This window comes from Gorilla gorilla, chromosome 10 (assembly GCF_029281585.2).
Source record: "Gorilla gorilla gorilla isolate KB3781 chromosome 10, NHGRI_mGorGor1-v2.1_pri, whole genome shotgun sequence".
In the NCBI taxonomy this organism is placed as follows: Eukaryota; Metazoa; Chordata; class Mammalia; order Primates; family Hominidae; genus Gorilla; species Gorilla gorilla.
Window position 1 is genome coordinate 35,834,772 of NC_073234.2, and position 14,437 is coordinate 35,849,208.

General features: G+C 39.1%; 1 protein-coding gene and 1 pseudogene across 1 annotated transcript in view; one reads left to right on the top strand and one right to left on the bottom strand.

The window, feature by feature from the left end:
• The window catches only part of PDE3A (phosphodiesterase 3A), a 314,502-nt gene that overhangs the window by 72,926 nt on the left and 227,139 nt on the right, over positions 1 to 14,437 (top strand). The gene's annotated exons all lie outside the window — the stretch shown is intronic.
• The window catches only part of LOC101125272 (ubiquitin-conjugating enzyme E2 L3-like), a 58,497-nt pseudogene continuing 51,945 nt past the window's right edge, over positions 7,886 to 14,437 (bottom strand).

The window sequence follows — 14,437 nt, forward strand, 5'->3', positions numbered from 1 at the left end:
CTCTGTCTCATCTCACCCATCCCTCTCTTCAACTCTGCCTTTAAACTACCGAGATAAACCATTTGGAATTACAGATCTGATCATATAGTGCCTGTGCTTATGATCCTCCGGGGCCCACAGCATGCATTTCTTGTTTCTTCCCATGGTGTACAAGGCCTTGCCAATCTCTATAGCTTCATTTGTAACTACTTTCCTTTCTCTGAAATCTCCTTGCTGTCTTCTTCTGCTTTTCCTTAGGTTAGTGCCTCCACCTGGATGACCCTTTTGCATTTCTGGATCCATCTATTCTGCTCTGCTTTTCTCATTTCTTGTGAAATATTGAACTGCTTATTAACCCTCTTCTTCATAAAAATTTGAAAATCTGTTTCCAGATTTGTAGTTCTACACCAAAATGGAATTCAGTCATTGACACTACCTATTCCATATTAAAATGGCTTTTAAAATTATGTAATGTATTTTTTTCCCCAAATTTCCAGTGTGCGACCCATATTCATGACCTGTTTTGTCTATTAGTTAGGATAGGCTAAGCTATCTTGCAGTAACAACAACCACAAATATTGTAGTGGCTTACAACAAAAAAGATTTCCCTCATGTTTGTGTAGATTGAAAGGAAGACTGCTTATCATAGTTACCTCTGAAGGAAGCTCCACTTGACATGTGCTTTCACAATCACATAGGAGAGGGAGAGCACATGGTAGTCACACGCTGGTTCTCAGCACTTCTGGCTGGTAGTGATGCATACCACTTGTTCATACATTTCACTGACCTCGCATGGCCTCACCAAATGTCAAGGAGACAGGGAAGCACCATCCTACCACGTGGCTGAAAGTGGGAGACGCACGGAAATACTTAGTTCACACCACTGCAATGGGTTAAAGATCTGAAATTGTAAGACAATTCTTTTGAAATTTATGTTCACTAGTAGTTTGTAATAGTGTCGAGTCAAATGTAGCAGTTTGGAAGTGAAAACTAAAACAATCCTAAAGATGTGAGATTGTATCTTTTAAAATCATTATCTCAGTTGAAAACTGAATATTGAAGCATATGCTTAAACTTAACACAATAAATGTAAGCATTTCATGGCCATGGCACAAAAATGGGTTAAAACTATATTGTTCATCCACTGACAGTGTTGAAGAACAAAGCAGTGTCACAGAAAATAGGTTGCATTATTCTTAGAAATATATCATGCTTTGAAGGATGCTTTTTTTTAAGGGAGGTCATGATCATCCTTCATAAATAATTTATCAGTTAATGGTAGTGAACAGAGTTTGAATGAGTCAAAATTCTACAATGAAATGCTCCTGTATAGGTGTAAGTATATAAATGTATATATAAATATACATATACAAATGTAAATATATGAATGTATATATTTAGTGTGTATTTGCCCCTAGTTTAATTTGTCAGCACTAACTGCTGGTTTTTATTTCTTTTTGCAAGAAATTATATAGAAATTGATTTGAGGGAGATTTAAAATAAATGTTTAGTGAGAGGAAATCTTACTCTGTCCTATCTATGGATATTGGTAAACTGTACCACTGTATTCCTAACTCCTAACTTGGATATAGGAGCTTGACTATCTGCATAGATATGTAAGGGGATATGGCTGACAGGAGGAATTACAAATGTACTTATTTAACAATTAATGCTGACATAAGCTATTTGGGTAATACCTCATTTTTTTTTAGAATGAATGATGACTGTCAGTGTGACTGAGGATACAGACATAAAATTAGGAAATCAAAAATAAATATCTGTTTCCTTCAAAAAATTTGACTAGTCATTTTTTTGACTAGCTTTTTTAAAATTGCATAAGACTAACTCTTTTCGTTTGCTGTGTGTACATTAAATATGTCTGTATAGGTCCCTTTGCTTTCTTTTGCCCCACAGTAATTATGTTGAAAATTATAAACAGAGGCATTAGCATAAATTAAGGATTAAATATGGAAATCATAAAAAACCCTAATTCCATGAAAATGAAATTTCTTTTTGAAAAGAGAAATAGGTATTATTCTACTTATTTTCGTTTAGCAAATTTTCTTATGGAACATCATTACTCTGCCTCTCAGAAAATTTGCCAAAGTGTTTAAAACTCCCTCTGAATGTTTGTACTTCAATAACCTATTGAAAGCACAACTGATTTTGTTTGTGCTAGGTTTATCTCCATTTAAAGGCAGACTCCTTCGGTGAGCTCCCCTGTGGCAATATGAGAGAAGGAAAAGAAGGAGGGAGGACCTTGCAGGACTGGTTTATATAGCAGGAAGTTAAGAGACAAGAGAGCTCTACAATTATTGAGCACAGGAAAATTGATTTCCTATTCATAGTAGTGTGGCACATGAAGAGGAGTCTTTAAAGATGATACAGCATGCCATTCCTTTCCCCTCCGTTGTGTAATCAACCAGCCAATATTTATCAAGTACCTGTTAGTTTCACTTACAGAGTACCTGTAGCTGAGTTTTCTTTTCTTTTCTGCTTTCTTTATCCCTGCTCTCTAGCTCCTGACCTGTCCATCATGAATATCAGTTTTCCGTGTGCATTAGACCTGTCTTCCATCTAATAAGACTTCACACTGCTCACTTTTCCTTTCTGACACTGAATACACATAAACAACAAAGAGCAATGCCTCTTAAACCCACAAACCCATTCAAAAACCAAAACCAAACCAAATAAAATGAATTGGTTGTATTAATTTGTATCATCCATTTACATTTTGAGAAGCATAGTCAATCACATAAACTTACTGTTTTAATTCTAAATTCACTGACTTTCTGTCAGTCTCTATGTTCCCTATATGTAGCAGCTGGGTTAAGAATATAATTGTCTTGACAACAAATTATTGACATTTACGAGCTCAAAAGTTACCTCGGAAGCTTTTGAAATTAAAGAAATAAAAGTGTTAATTCTCTCTGATCTGAACAAGCCAGGACTCAGTGTCAGCCCTTTATAGGTCAGGCTGTGGAAGGAATGCATAGGATGAAATACCAATGCATGCCTGGTGCACTAAAACTAAATGGGATTTCAGCAGATGAAGGGAAAGGGTGAGGAATCAAGCCTTAAATTGTCTGCCTCAGGCATGGTAAGAAGACTTGGACGGTAATAGAAACAGGAAGTGTTTGCTGTGAAGCTTGAGTGTATTCAAAGTAAATCAGTTTTGTGTTCCATTAAGGAATCCTGGCTCTAGGTTGGAGCCTACGTGGGATCAGTAAATTTTGCACTAGGAAATACCTAATGTCAAGCCTTAGAAAACACCTCATACTGTGGCCAGCTGTCATCAAATCCATCGCCACTGCTAGTAAAATAACTCCAAAGCAAGTGAAACTGGCAGTAATTGCACAAATAAACGGGTTGCAAAAGAGCAAAATGGGTACGTTTCAGAACATCATTTCTGTTAGGCTCCATGTTATACTGCTTACAGTAGAAACAAATGGAAGTCGAGAGGTGAAGCCTGGCATTAAGTTTTCTAGTGATCCAGGAATAACTGTTAGCAGCTGGGCCTGGGTGCTTTTTCCCTGCTTTGTCCTGGAAAGATTTCACATCTTAAGGGAAATGAACTACACACCTTGAGAAAATTCTTTTTTGTATCATATTGTATAAATCTGTGTAAATCTCATTTTCCCCCTTTTTGGAGTTAAGTAGCATAATTAACTGTAAGGCTTTTCCAAATACTTTCTTAACCCTGAAAAACTTTCCCTCGGGACTTACAGTATAGCCAAATGGCTATCAATTATAGCTAAATGTAAATACATATGCACATATGAGGTGAAGCTGTATTAAAATGTGGGTGGCAGTGTCTTTAACTCAGATTTGGGATGCTTTATACAGTCATGGGAAATATCAGGGGGTCAACTTGAAATTCTTTAAAAGTCAACAAAATTTTGGAACGATCAAGGAACATGGGAATATGGCCTCACCTTTTCTTTCTCACTGATGACATAAATGCCGCCCCCACTGTGTTGTTTATTGTTTCTTCCAGATAATCTTTGCATACTCAGTGCTTGGAATATAGAGCCATTGCCCTGTACTCATTTTTTCCTTCCTGGAGGTATAAATAGACTGATGACGCCCTATGCTCTCTGCAGTCCGTGCATCATTCATACCGTACATCTCCTTTCTAGGTCACAAAGCTTTTAAAAAAAATCAGCAGTGGTAGCAGTATGTGAGAAGATGAGCATATGACTGACTCCTTCCTTTCACCTCACAGCCGTGCCTTTGATAGCATCCAGACAGCAGTGCGTGGAAACATGACATTTGGGTGGTTCAAGAATATCAGAGGGAAAAATAGCCATTCTTACCAAATAACTTAAAAATAGCATAGTCTGAGCATTTTTCCCTTCGCCCTTTCTCCCCCAACGTGCCTGAAATGAAGCCCTTCCCATCCAAAGCAAAACTAGGAATTTGTGTTTTGTGAGAATTTGAAGAGCCTGCCTCTCTTACTACAACTGCTTTCTTCCTTCCAAATGTATAAGCTTAAGTCGTGAGAAAATGTCATCTTTCTCATTCTGCTTCCCTCTCTAGTAAAATAAAAATGGTCGTGCTTTCAGACGGTCATGTATTATTGAGTGCCTACTGAGTAAGGAACCATGTGTTGAGTGTTTTGAGATGGGGTGAGGGAAAACATTATTTTTCTGCTTTCCTCCAGCTTCATTATGTGTTATATTTCATGGTATCTAAGCCAACAGTTGGCAAGAAGGCTGATCCTTAGAGGTAATCTCACGTTCAAGGAAGGTCGGGAACAAGGTTGGTGAGTAGTGGGGACAGCGTTCTTGTTACCACTGGAGTTTGTGTCCTGGATGCCAGGTATACATCATCTTATTCTCTTCTTGATTTGTCAGTACTTTTTAGGGACCATTAGTTCTCTGCCTACTATGTGCCAGACTCTACCCTAAGCATTTAGAATTCCAGTTAACAAGAGGTAAATCTTCTATTCATTTAAAATTTCATTCTAACAGCTAGTAATGTATTTGGAGGAATAAATGCCGTGAAGAAAAGCAGACCGAGTGTTATCTATAGGTAGTTATGGGAGATGTATGTTATCTTATATTAGTTGATCAGGGAGACACAAACTGATAAAGGGGCAATTGCTTATTTCTCTGAAAGAAGCAAGGAAATGAGAACCAGCTGGATGGCTGAGGGAACTGCAGTCCAAGCAGAAAAAACAGCAAGCGTAAATCTCACAGGTGAGGGTGCATCAGTGGAGCAAGGGCAAGAGTGTTATGATAAGAGGTCCTGAAGGCAGCAGTGAGAAATGCCCTGGAAGCCTGTGCCAGACATATTGAGGAGTGTGGATTTTATTCTGATAAAGACATTGCAGAGGAGTGGCATCATTTCACATGCTCTTCAGAAGAGAAACTGGAACACAGATGGACAAAGGAGGCAGCATGAGACAAGCCTGTCTCTTGCAAGCCATCCGGATGAGAGATAACAGTGGCTTGGAGGTGACAGTGAAGGTGGTAGGAGGATATTCTTAAAGTAGAGCCAGTTGAATTTGCTAATTGTGATATTGTAAAATATGTATTTGGTCTTCATCCCTGTTTTCCGTCATACAGCTCCTAAAACCCTTGATAAGAATATCCTTCGTGTGCTAATAAGATGACTAGTGGCTGGAGGCCCCTTTGTAACTTCTGGATGGGGGCTGGTCACCAGAATGATCAGCGGATTGGGACTTTCAGCCCCATCTCTCAACCTCTGCAGGGCTGAAGGTTGTGTTGATTACTAATGGCTAGTGATACAGTCAGTCATACCTGTAGTATTGAAGCCTCTATGTAAAACCTAAAGGACAGGGTCCAGAGGACTTCTGGATAGCTGAACATGTGGAGGTTCCTAGAAGGTGGTACAACCACCCAGGGAGGACATGGGAGCTCCGCACCCCTTCTCCTATACTTTACCCTATGCAGCTCTCCAACTGGCTGTTCATTCATATGCTTTGTAATTTTTTTATAATAAATGGGTAAATAAATATGAAATGTTTCTCTGAATTCTGTGAGCTGCTCTAGAAAATTAATCAAACACAAAGAGGTGGGTTACAGGATCTCTGATTTATAACTGGTTGGTCGAAATACAGGTGACAACCTGGGATTTGGAATTGGCATCTGAAGAGGGGGGCAGTCTTGAGGGACTGAGGGGTGATGCTGTGTCCAGGTGGATAGTGTTAGGATTGAATTGAATTAGACGATGCTCAGCTGGTGTCTGTTGAAGAATCTGGTGTCAGAAGTGTTGAGTGATGTGTGAGAGTAGGAGAAACAATGGTTTTTCCTACATTCTCTTACACTAATGGATTTGTATTCGGAGAGATTGGAAAGATGGATCTGTCACTTACTGAGATGGGAAGTCACAGCGAGGAACCCATTAACCATATATTAAAACTCCATTAGTAATATTAAGACTGTCCAATCTAGAAGAGGTGGTGGCTCACGCCTGTAACCCTAGCTAGCACTTTCGGAGGCTGAGGCGGGTGGATCACCTGAGGTCAGGATTTCGAGACCAGCCTGCCCAACTTGGTGAAACCCCGTCTCTACTAAAAATACCAAAAATTAGCCGGGCGTAGTGGTGGGCATCTGTAATTCCAGCTACTCAGGAGGCTGAGACAGGAGAATCGCTTGAACCTGGGAGGCGGCGGTTGCTGTGAGCCGAGATCGCGTCAATGCACAACAGCCTGGGCAACAAGAGCGAAACTCTGTCTCCGGGGGGAAATATTAGTGAAGAGGAAAATATTGTAACCTACAAAAATTCTGTGGTAGGTATGTTACTTTTGTTAACAGAGTTTTCTGAATAAAGTACTCCAAAGTAACTTGGAGTTAAGACATTTTAATATTATGCCTTGGTTTTCAAAACATGAATGGTTTCCTTCTCTTTTCATGAATTTGGATATGAATGCAGGCACTTACCTACATAATTTCTAATATTGATGATACTGGTGTTTCTTAAATTCATTAAAAAATTTTATTTGTAAAGGGTAACCTGCGTTACATTATTTAAGGATTTTAAGTTTTGTTTTTTGTTTTTTGTTTTTTTTTGAGATGGAGTCTTGCTTTATTGCCCTGGCTGGTGTCAAACTTTTGGGTTCAAGCAGTCCCCATGCCCTAGCCCCCTGAGTAGTTGGGATTACCACATTACATTTTGAAAGAAGAGAGTTTACAAATGTCTGTTTCCATGCATTTTAAAAGAGGTCTTGTTACAAAAGATTCAGTTAATCTCTTTAAATGGAATTTATTTTGGTTTCCTACTTCCTCCATTAAAGTGCATTAATCCTTCTTAACATATGTGTTTATCACCTGCTGGATTGCTAAGTATGTAAAAGCTACTTTGTAAAAGCAATGCCGTAGCTAAAAAAATTTATTGCATAGCAGCCAATGTGATTTAGCCATTTCAACATTGTATTTTATTAACAGGACAGTCCAGACCTAAATGGTGAAAAGATTTCCCCCTCAAATTGTCCCCTAGCAAGAGAAGATTGGAATATAGAGGAATCTCCTTTTCTCCTCGTGATTCTGCCTTTTGATGAAGTAATAATCTGTGTTATTCCAGTTCTTTTAAATGTTAATTCATTTTAATAGTTGCTTAAGAAAATAAAATTTTGTGAGGCAAAATACAGCAAAATATTTCAACACCACATTTTTGTTTTTCCAACCAGAGTTTGTTTCATTTACAGACATTGTCATTTATTTTTTATTTGTATTCATTTTTTAGAACATCTTAAATTTTTAATCCTTTATTTACAGGTTGCCTAGACGACTTTTGATTAAGAAAACTGTAGAAAGTTGGTAACTGCCAAAGTGGTAGGCGGTGGCACGTGTCAGTTTCCACAGAGTCCTTCCATGTGGGGTATCTGAATGCACTGTACGGGGTCTCTGCTCACACTTACTGGAACCAGTTGTGGCAGATTTTAGTCCACCAGTCGCTTTTCCCCCTGTTTCTCTGTAAACTTCAGCATTCTTACAGAAATATTTACAGTCCTTAGAGTATTATTCAGCTAGGTCAGCCTGAAGTGGATGCTCAGGCTGGGGGTCATTCACCAGTGCTGTGAGGGACTGGATTACTTGGTCAGTTTTGGTTGCTGGCTTCCAGTTTTCAGCACTAATTTACTGGCAGACAGACCTGCCCCTTTTAGTGGACATTTGGGTGACAGATCTTTAAGTGTGATCTTTGGTGGTTTGAATGGGTACTCTGCTGGAAAGTTGATTTTGATTCTGAAGGCCCCCTTATATGGAGGGTTGTCAGGAACGATAAGCCCTTGCCAAGTCAATAAATTAGCTCCATCTACCTGGAAGTTACGGAAGTTTTTCATTCCACAATTGCATATTTCTTCAAGCTCCTTCATCAGCCTTCTGCTGGTGCCGTCTTAGATTTGGTGCTGCTCCTTTCCCAGAATGCATCGCAGCCCAACATTGCCATTTATTATGCTTTATTTTGTTGAGCTTGATGCTTTGCATTAGTTTGTTTACTTATTCAATAATTATATATTGAGTGCTTACTAGAGTTGTCTAGTTTCTCAGAATTGTGAGGTTTATGCTAAACACTGGGGACACAGCAGTGAATGAGACCTAGTCCCTGTCATCCAGGGGCCAATGGTCACAGATGTGAATTAGCCCTTCCCCTTGACTTTTGGGATTCCAATTTCAAAGAGGTTGTAAAAGAGACAGTGCCATATTCTTGAACCTTTTAGCCAACTAGGTAAAAATAAATTTTCACATATTTCTGTTGAGCCCACTGGACACCAATATACTTTAATAATTGTGTTTAAAATGGAAAACTCCTTCAGCTTGAAGCTGTCTTTTATTTGAGAAAAGTGAAAAAGAGATTCGTGGAATATTATAAAAGATGAAGAAGATGCCTAAAATGGACAATGCTCCTTTCCATGTTACTTTAACATTTGAGAGAATGCTATCAAAATGCAGAACTGGCTAAAAGTGTTAGAAGGAGTAGTTCAAGTTGTCTTCAACCAAGAGTCATCTAGAATTTGGCTGCACCCTGGTATATCAAATATGCTGTATGGGAATGTGCTTATATTTTGATGAGTAATGTGTTTTTATAACAAATGAAGATGCATGTCAGAATGTTGAGCTGGTCAGGTGTCACTAGGGATTTGAAGAATAGCATAACAGCAAGTGGGCACCAAAGAAAAATTGAGTTTACTTGGATACACGAGAACTCTGCCTTCTGACTTGTTCTGAGAACTTGTTCAAGGCAAGAAACAGTTTCTAACTTCAGCTGAATCACAGTGTGAAGGTGAACAAGTAAAAAAGCTCAGTTACCTGCAGAAAGTTGCTTGCAGTTTCAGTTTTACGAAGCTCACTGTTTAAATCTAGTAGTTACCTTTTAATCCCTTCAGATATGTCAGCAAAAATTCTAGTAGTTGGAAATATGCCTTGATCACTTGGAAAAGGCTGTGGAAGACAGAAGTCATAGTAAAGTGTCAGGTATTTAAGAATCTGGTTCAAACTTCCAAACAAAGAATGTTTCAGACCTCAGTGTATTAACAGTTTTCCTAACTATTCAGTTATTCAGTGGTCTTTTATTTTTTATTTTTATTTTTTTTGAGGTGGAGTCTTGCTCTGTCTACCAGGCTGGAGTGCAGTGCTGCCATCTCAGCTCACTGCAACCTCCGCCTCCCGGGTACAAGCAATTCTCCTGCCTCAGCCTCCCAAGTAGCTGGGATTATAGGTGTGTGCCACCACACCCAGCTAATGTTTGTATCTTTAGTAGAGACAGGGTTTTGCCATGTTGGCCAGGCTGGTCCCAAACTCCTGGCCTCAAGTGATCCGCCCACCTCGGCCTTCCAGGTCTCAAGTGATCTGCCCGCCTCAGCCTCCCAAACTGCTGGGATTACAGGCATAAGCAAGTACACCCAGCCTCATTCCCTTACAGTTTTTAATTTTTTTGTGGGAGAAAGGACCAGTGACCTTTTTGAATGTGAGAAGAATCCCAAAGCAAAAGGTGATTTATTTCCTTTCCTTTAATTCTGCCACAATACACGGCACCCCAGCATCTAGAAGAATCTTCTCATGTGTGAGATGAATGTGTTTGACTTCTTTTGGAAAGAGTCAGATTTTATATTCATTTAGAAATATCTGTGCCTATAACGTGGTTGCAGTTGTACATGGCACACAGTTGTTTATTTAACTGTGTTTCATCCTTTCATCTTGTGTGGGATGCTCACACTTAACCGCATTTCTCTTCGTTGCATGGTGTAGCCCTGACTCACTGGCTCTTCATCTGATCAGTCTGCCTTGCTTTTGTATCTGAACAGTATCTCTCATCACCTGACCAAAATGCTCTGCCCCGATAGGTCTCAGCTTAGATGTTACTTCTTGGAATGCTTCCCTGGACAATGCTTTCCATATTCACAAAGGGAGTACTTAATCCCAGTAAAATATCAGTGCTCCTGAATTGTGTCATGCCTCTGCATGCATCAGACTAGTTCTCATCGTGGTTCATATAGTCTAACGAGTGCAGATGCAAGATTAGTCTCTGTCTTGTTCATTGTTCTTCTTAGTGCCTGATTTAGCACATGAAATATAGCAATCATGCCTAATGAGTGTAAGTGAAACAAAATAATTTTTTAGAATTTGGAAGTCATTTGTCTTAATGTGTATTTTTCTCCCTTTTCTGGTCATCAGCATTAGAACTGAAGTCGTCTTCAATATCTCTCTCTCTCATCCATTCATTAAATCATTCACCAAGTTTTGACAGTTTTCCTTTGCAATGTGTCTCCAAATGGTCATCCTCTTCTCCTTTTTCAGATTAGGATTCTTGTTTTCTTTACTCATTGGTAAAACAAGTTTGGGAAATGCTAGTTACACAGTTAATGGTGTAGTTACCGCAGGACTTGAGAAAACCTCTAATGAAAGAATAAAACATTTGCTATATTTGTTTGATCAGAGAAGCTTTTTTCCATCTCAGGGAATCTTATGTGGTTAATGATCTGCAAAACCCACCTGGGGGAATGCTGGTAGAATTGTGCAACAGTCACCCTTTCATCATGGGCTGTGGATCATTTGACTTTAACTTAATGATAGACATCAGCTATAGACAGCAAACACATGGAAGGGAAGCATGCCAGCCCCCTGACACTGAATGGCTTCTGACCCTCGCACTCTTTTGGTGGCTCAGACCATGTTACCTTGATTAGGTGAAGGGGCCCCAAGTAGGGAATTATGCACCTTATTCACCTGCTAAAGACACTGCTATTCTTCTTGCAGTACTTCCTCAATGCTGTCTTGATAAGATTTAAAGAGTTTTTTAGCCTCTGCCTTTAGGCACCTTCAGAAAGAATGCCATGTACTCCTATTTAATTCCTGCCTGCACCACGGTTTTGAATCTGTAGGTGCAAGGGATTTAAAAGCCAACCACAATGAAGTTGAGTTTTTATTTCCCAGATTTGTGATTGACTGGTTTTGGATGACAAACTTGATAATGCTTTTTTTTTTTTTGAAACTGAGTCCCACTGTGTCGCCCAGGCTGGAGTGCAGTGGCAAGATCTCAGCTCACTGCAACCTCCAACTCCCAGGTTCAAGCAGTTCTCTTGCCTCAGCCTCCTGAGTAGCTGGGATTACAGGTGACCACCATCATGCCCGGCTAATTTTTTTGTGCGTTTTTAGTGGAGATGGGGTTTCACCATGTTGGCCAGGCTGGTCTCAAACTCCTGACCTCAGGTGATCTGCCCACCTTGGCTACCCAATACCTGGGATTACAGGCATTGAGCCACTGTGCCTGGCCCAAACTTGATAATGTAGAAGTCATTTGCTGAGGTACCAGTATACAGGTGGCAAAAACAATGGAAAGAGAGAACGATGATTTGTCAAGAATATCTAAGAACTAAGTAAAATAGAAAGTTCAATTTTCGCTTAAAGAAGCCAGAGAGGAAAAGCCTGTAAAATGTTAGATACTTTTTGTCATTGTTTTGAATATAAGTAGGGATCATGTTCGGGAAATCATGTTGTCGACGCATTGATAATCCCTTTAGATTTTTCCAGTTGCTCCGAGTCTTCCTTCCTAGCTCTGTTTCTCTTACATCTCAGATTCGATCTACCTGAAAATCTTATTCCACCTGACTTCAAAATAGCTAGAGTCTCACCATTTAACTATCTACACAGTTACCATCATCTGTTGCCGGAATTATCTGTTGCCTGCTTCCACTCTTGCCTCCTTACAGTTTACTCATCACGCAGTGGCAGAACTAATCCTTTGAAAGGTGAATCAGACCATGCCATTTCTCTGCAATCTTGCAATTGCCCCAACTCTCATTCAGAAGAAAATTTGACATTCTTCAGCCAGGCAATGAGCTCAGCCATCATCTGTCTCTCTGTGATATCTTTGACCTCATGTTGTAACACTTTCCCCATTTACTCACTCTAGTCACATCAGCTCCTGACTCTTGCTTGAACCCGTTAAGCATATCTTTACCTTGGATTTTTTGCGCTTACTGTTTCCTCTGCCTGGAATGTACTTTTTTCCAATGTACACATAGATTATTTTTTCACTTCCTTGCCTGTGCTCCAGTTTTCCTCATGAATACACTTACCCTCACCACTCTATTTTTAACTAACTGTATTTTTCTGCAGTTACCAGCTGACGTGTTATTGTTTGTATTACCAGCTGACATGTTATTGTCTTATTGGCTGCCTTCTTTAACTAGAATGTAAGCTCAATAAGACGAGGGCTTTGTTTGTTTGTTTATTTATTAACTTTTAAGTTCAGGGGTACATGTGCAGGTTTTTTATGTAAGTAAACTCAGGTCATGGAGGTGTGTTGTACAGATTATTTAGGCACTCAGGTATTGAGCCTGGTACCCATTATTTATTTTTCCCGATCCTCTCCTTCCTCCTACCTTCCAGCCTCCAGTAGACCCTAATGTGTGTCGTTCCCCTCTATGTGTCCATGTGTTCTCATCATTTAGTTCCCACTTATAAGTGAGAACATGTGGTATTTGATTTTATGTTCCTGTGTTAGTTTGCTAAGGATAATGGCCAGCTCCATCCATTTTCTTGCACAGGACATGATCTCATTTTTTTTATGACTGCATAGTATTCCATGGTGTACATGTACCTCATTTTCTTTATCCAGTCTACCACTGATAGGCATTTAGGTTGATTCCATGTCTTTGCTATTGTGAATAGTGCTGCAGTGACCATACATGTGCATTTGTCTTTATGACAGAACAATTTATGTTCCTTTGGGTATATACCCAGTAATGAGATTTCTGGGTTGAATGGTAGTTCTGCTTTTAGCTCTTTGTGGAATTCCCACACTGCTTTCTACAGTGGCTGAACTCCCACCAACGGTGTATAAGCGTTTCTTTTTCTCCACAGCCTCACCAGCATCTTTTACTTTTTGACTTTTTAATAATGGTCTTTCTGATTAGTGTGAGATGGTATCTCATTGTGGTTTTGATTTTCATTTCTCTAATGCTCAGTCATGTTGAGCTTTTTTTCATATGCTTGTGGCCAGGTGTACGTCTTCTTTTGAAAGTGTTTGTTCATGTTCTTTGCCCACTTTTTAATGGAGTTGTTTGTTCTTTTCTTGCGAATTTAGGTTCCTTACAGATGCTGGATATTAGACCTTTGTCAGATGCATAGTTTGCAAAAATGTTCTCCCATTCTGTAGATTGTCTGTTTATTCTGTTGATAATTTCTTTTGCTGTGCAGAGCTCTTTAGTTTAATTAGATTTCATTGGCTTTATCTCGCTCATTGCTAAAGAATAGTGCTTGTAGCAGGATTCTGGCATGTAGTAGGCAGGCACCAGATGCTTGCCAAATAAATTAAGATGAAAGAATGTGTGAGCAAGCCCTCTTGTTTGTTATGGAATTCAGTATTTACTAGGAAAGGGTAGGCTGCTTTTCAGTAGATCCGTCATGTCTCTATGTTTATTCTAAAATTGGTAAGCTTTCTAAACATAAACAAACAGATAAACATCATATTAATTGTTCCTCTCCTATTTCTCTCCTTTTCTTTTGTAGCATGATGTTTTTGAGTATTTAAAAACATTAAAAAGATTGGGAAAGGTCTAAGAGGTGGAGAGTAGAATAATCCACTCAGATAACTCCTCTTGGATCTACCTGAACAGATTTTAGGTACTGTTACTGTGTGATGGATCTAAAGCTTTCCTGCATTAAAGCGTTCATCCCTGGAACATTCCTATCAATGTAACATACTTAATGATAAATTGGCATTTGACCACAATAGATGGTATTTTTCCTTAATTAAAGAAATACATGAGAAAAAATATTAAATTTTATGAAATGACTAAAAATGAACTGTCCATTTTAATATTTATATCCAGGACATCGCGACAACCTGTAGGTTCCCTCATGAAGGGATCATCTCTTTAGCAGCACTCCTTTGATGAGCAGGAGAGTATATATTTTAGAACCTTTAGAGAGAATTGGAAGCATTTACTATGTTTTCCTTTAAATAAGTTTGCTGAGTGACAGGAATA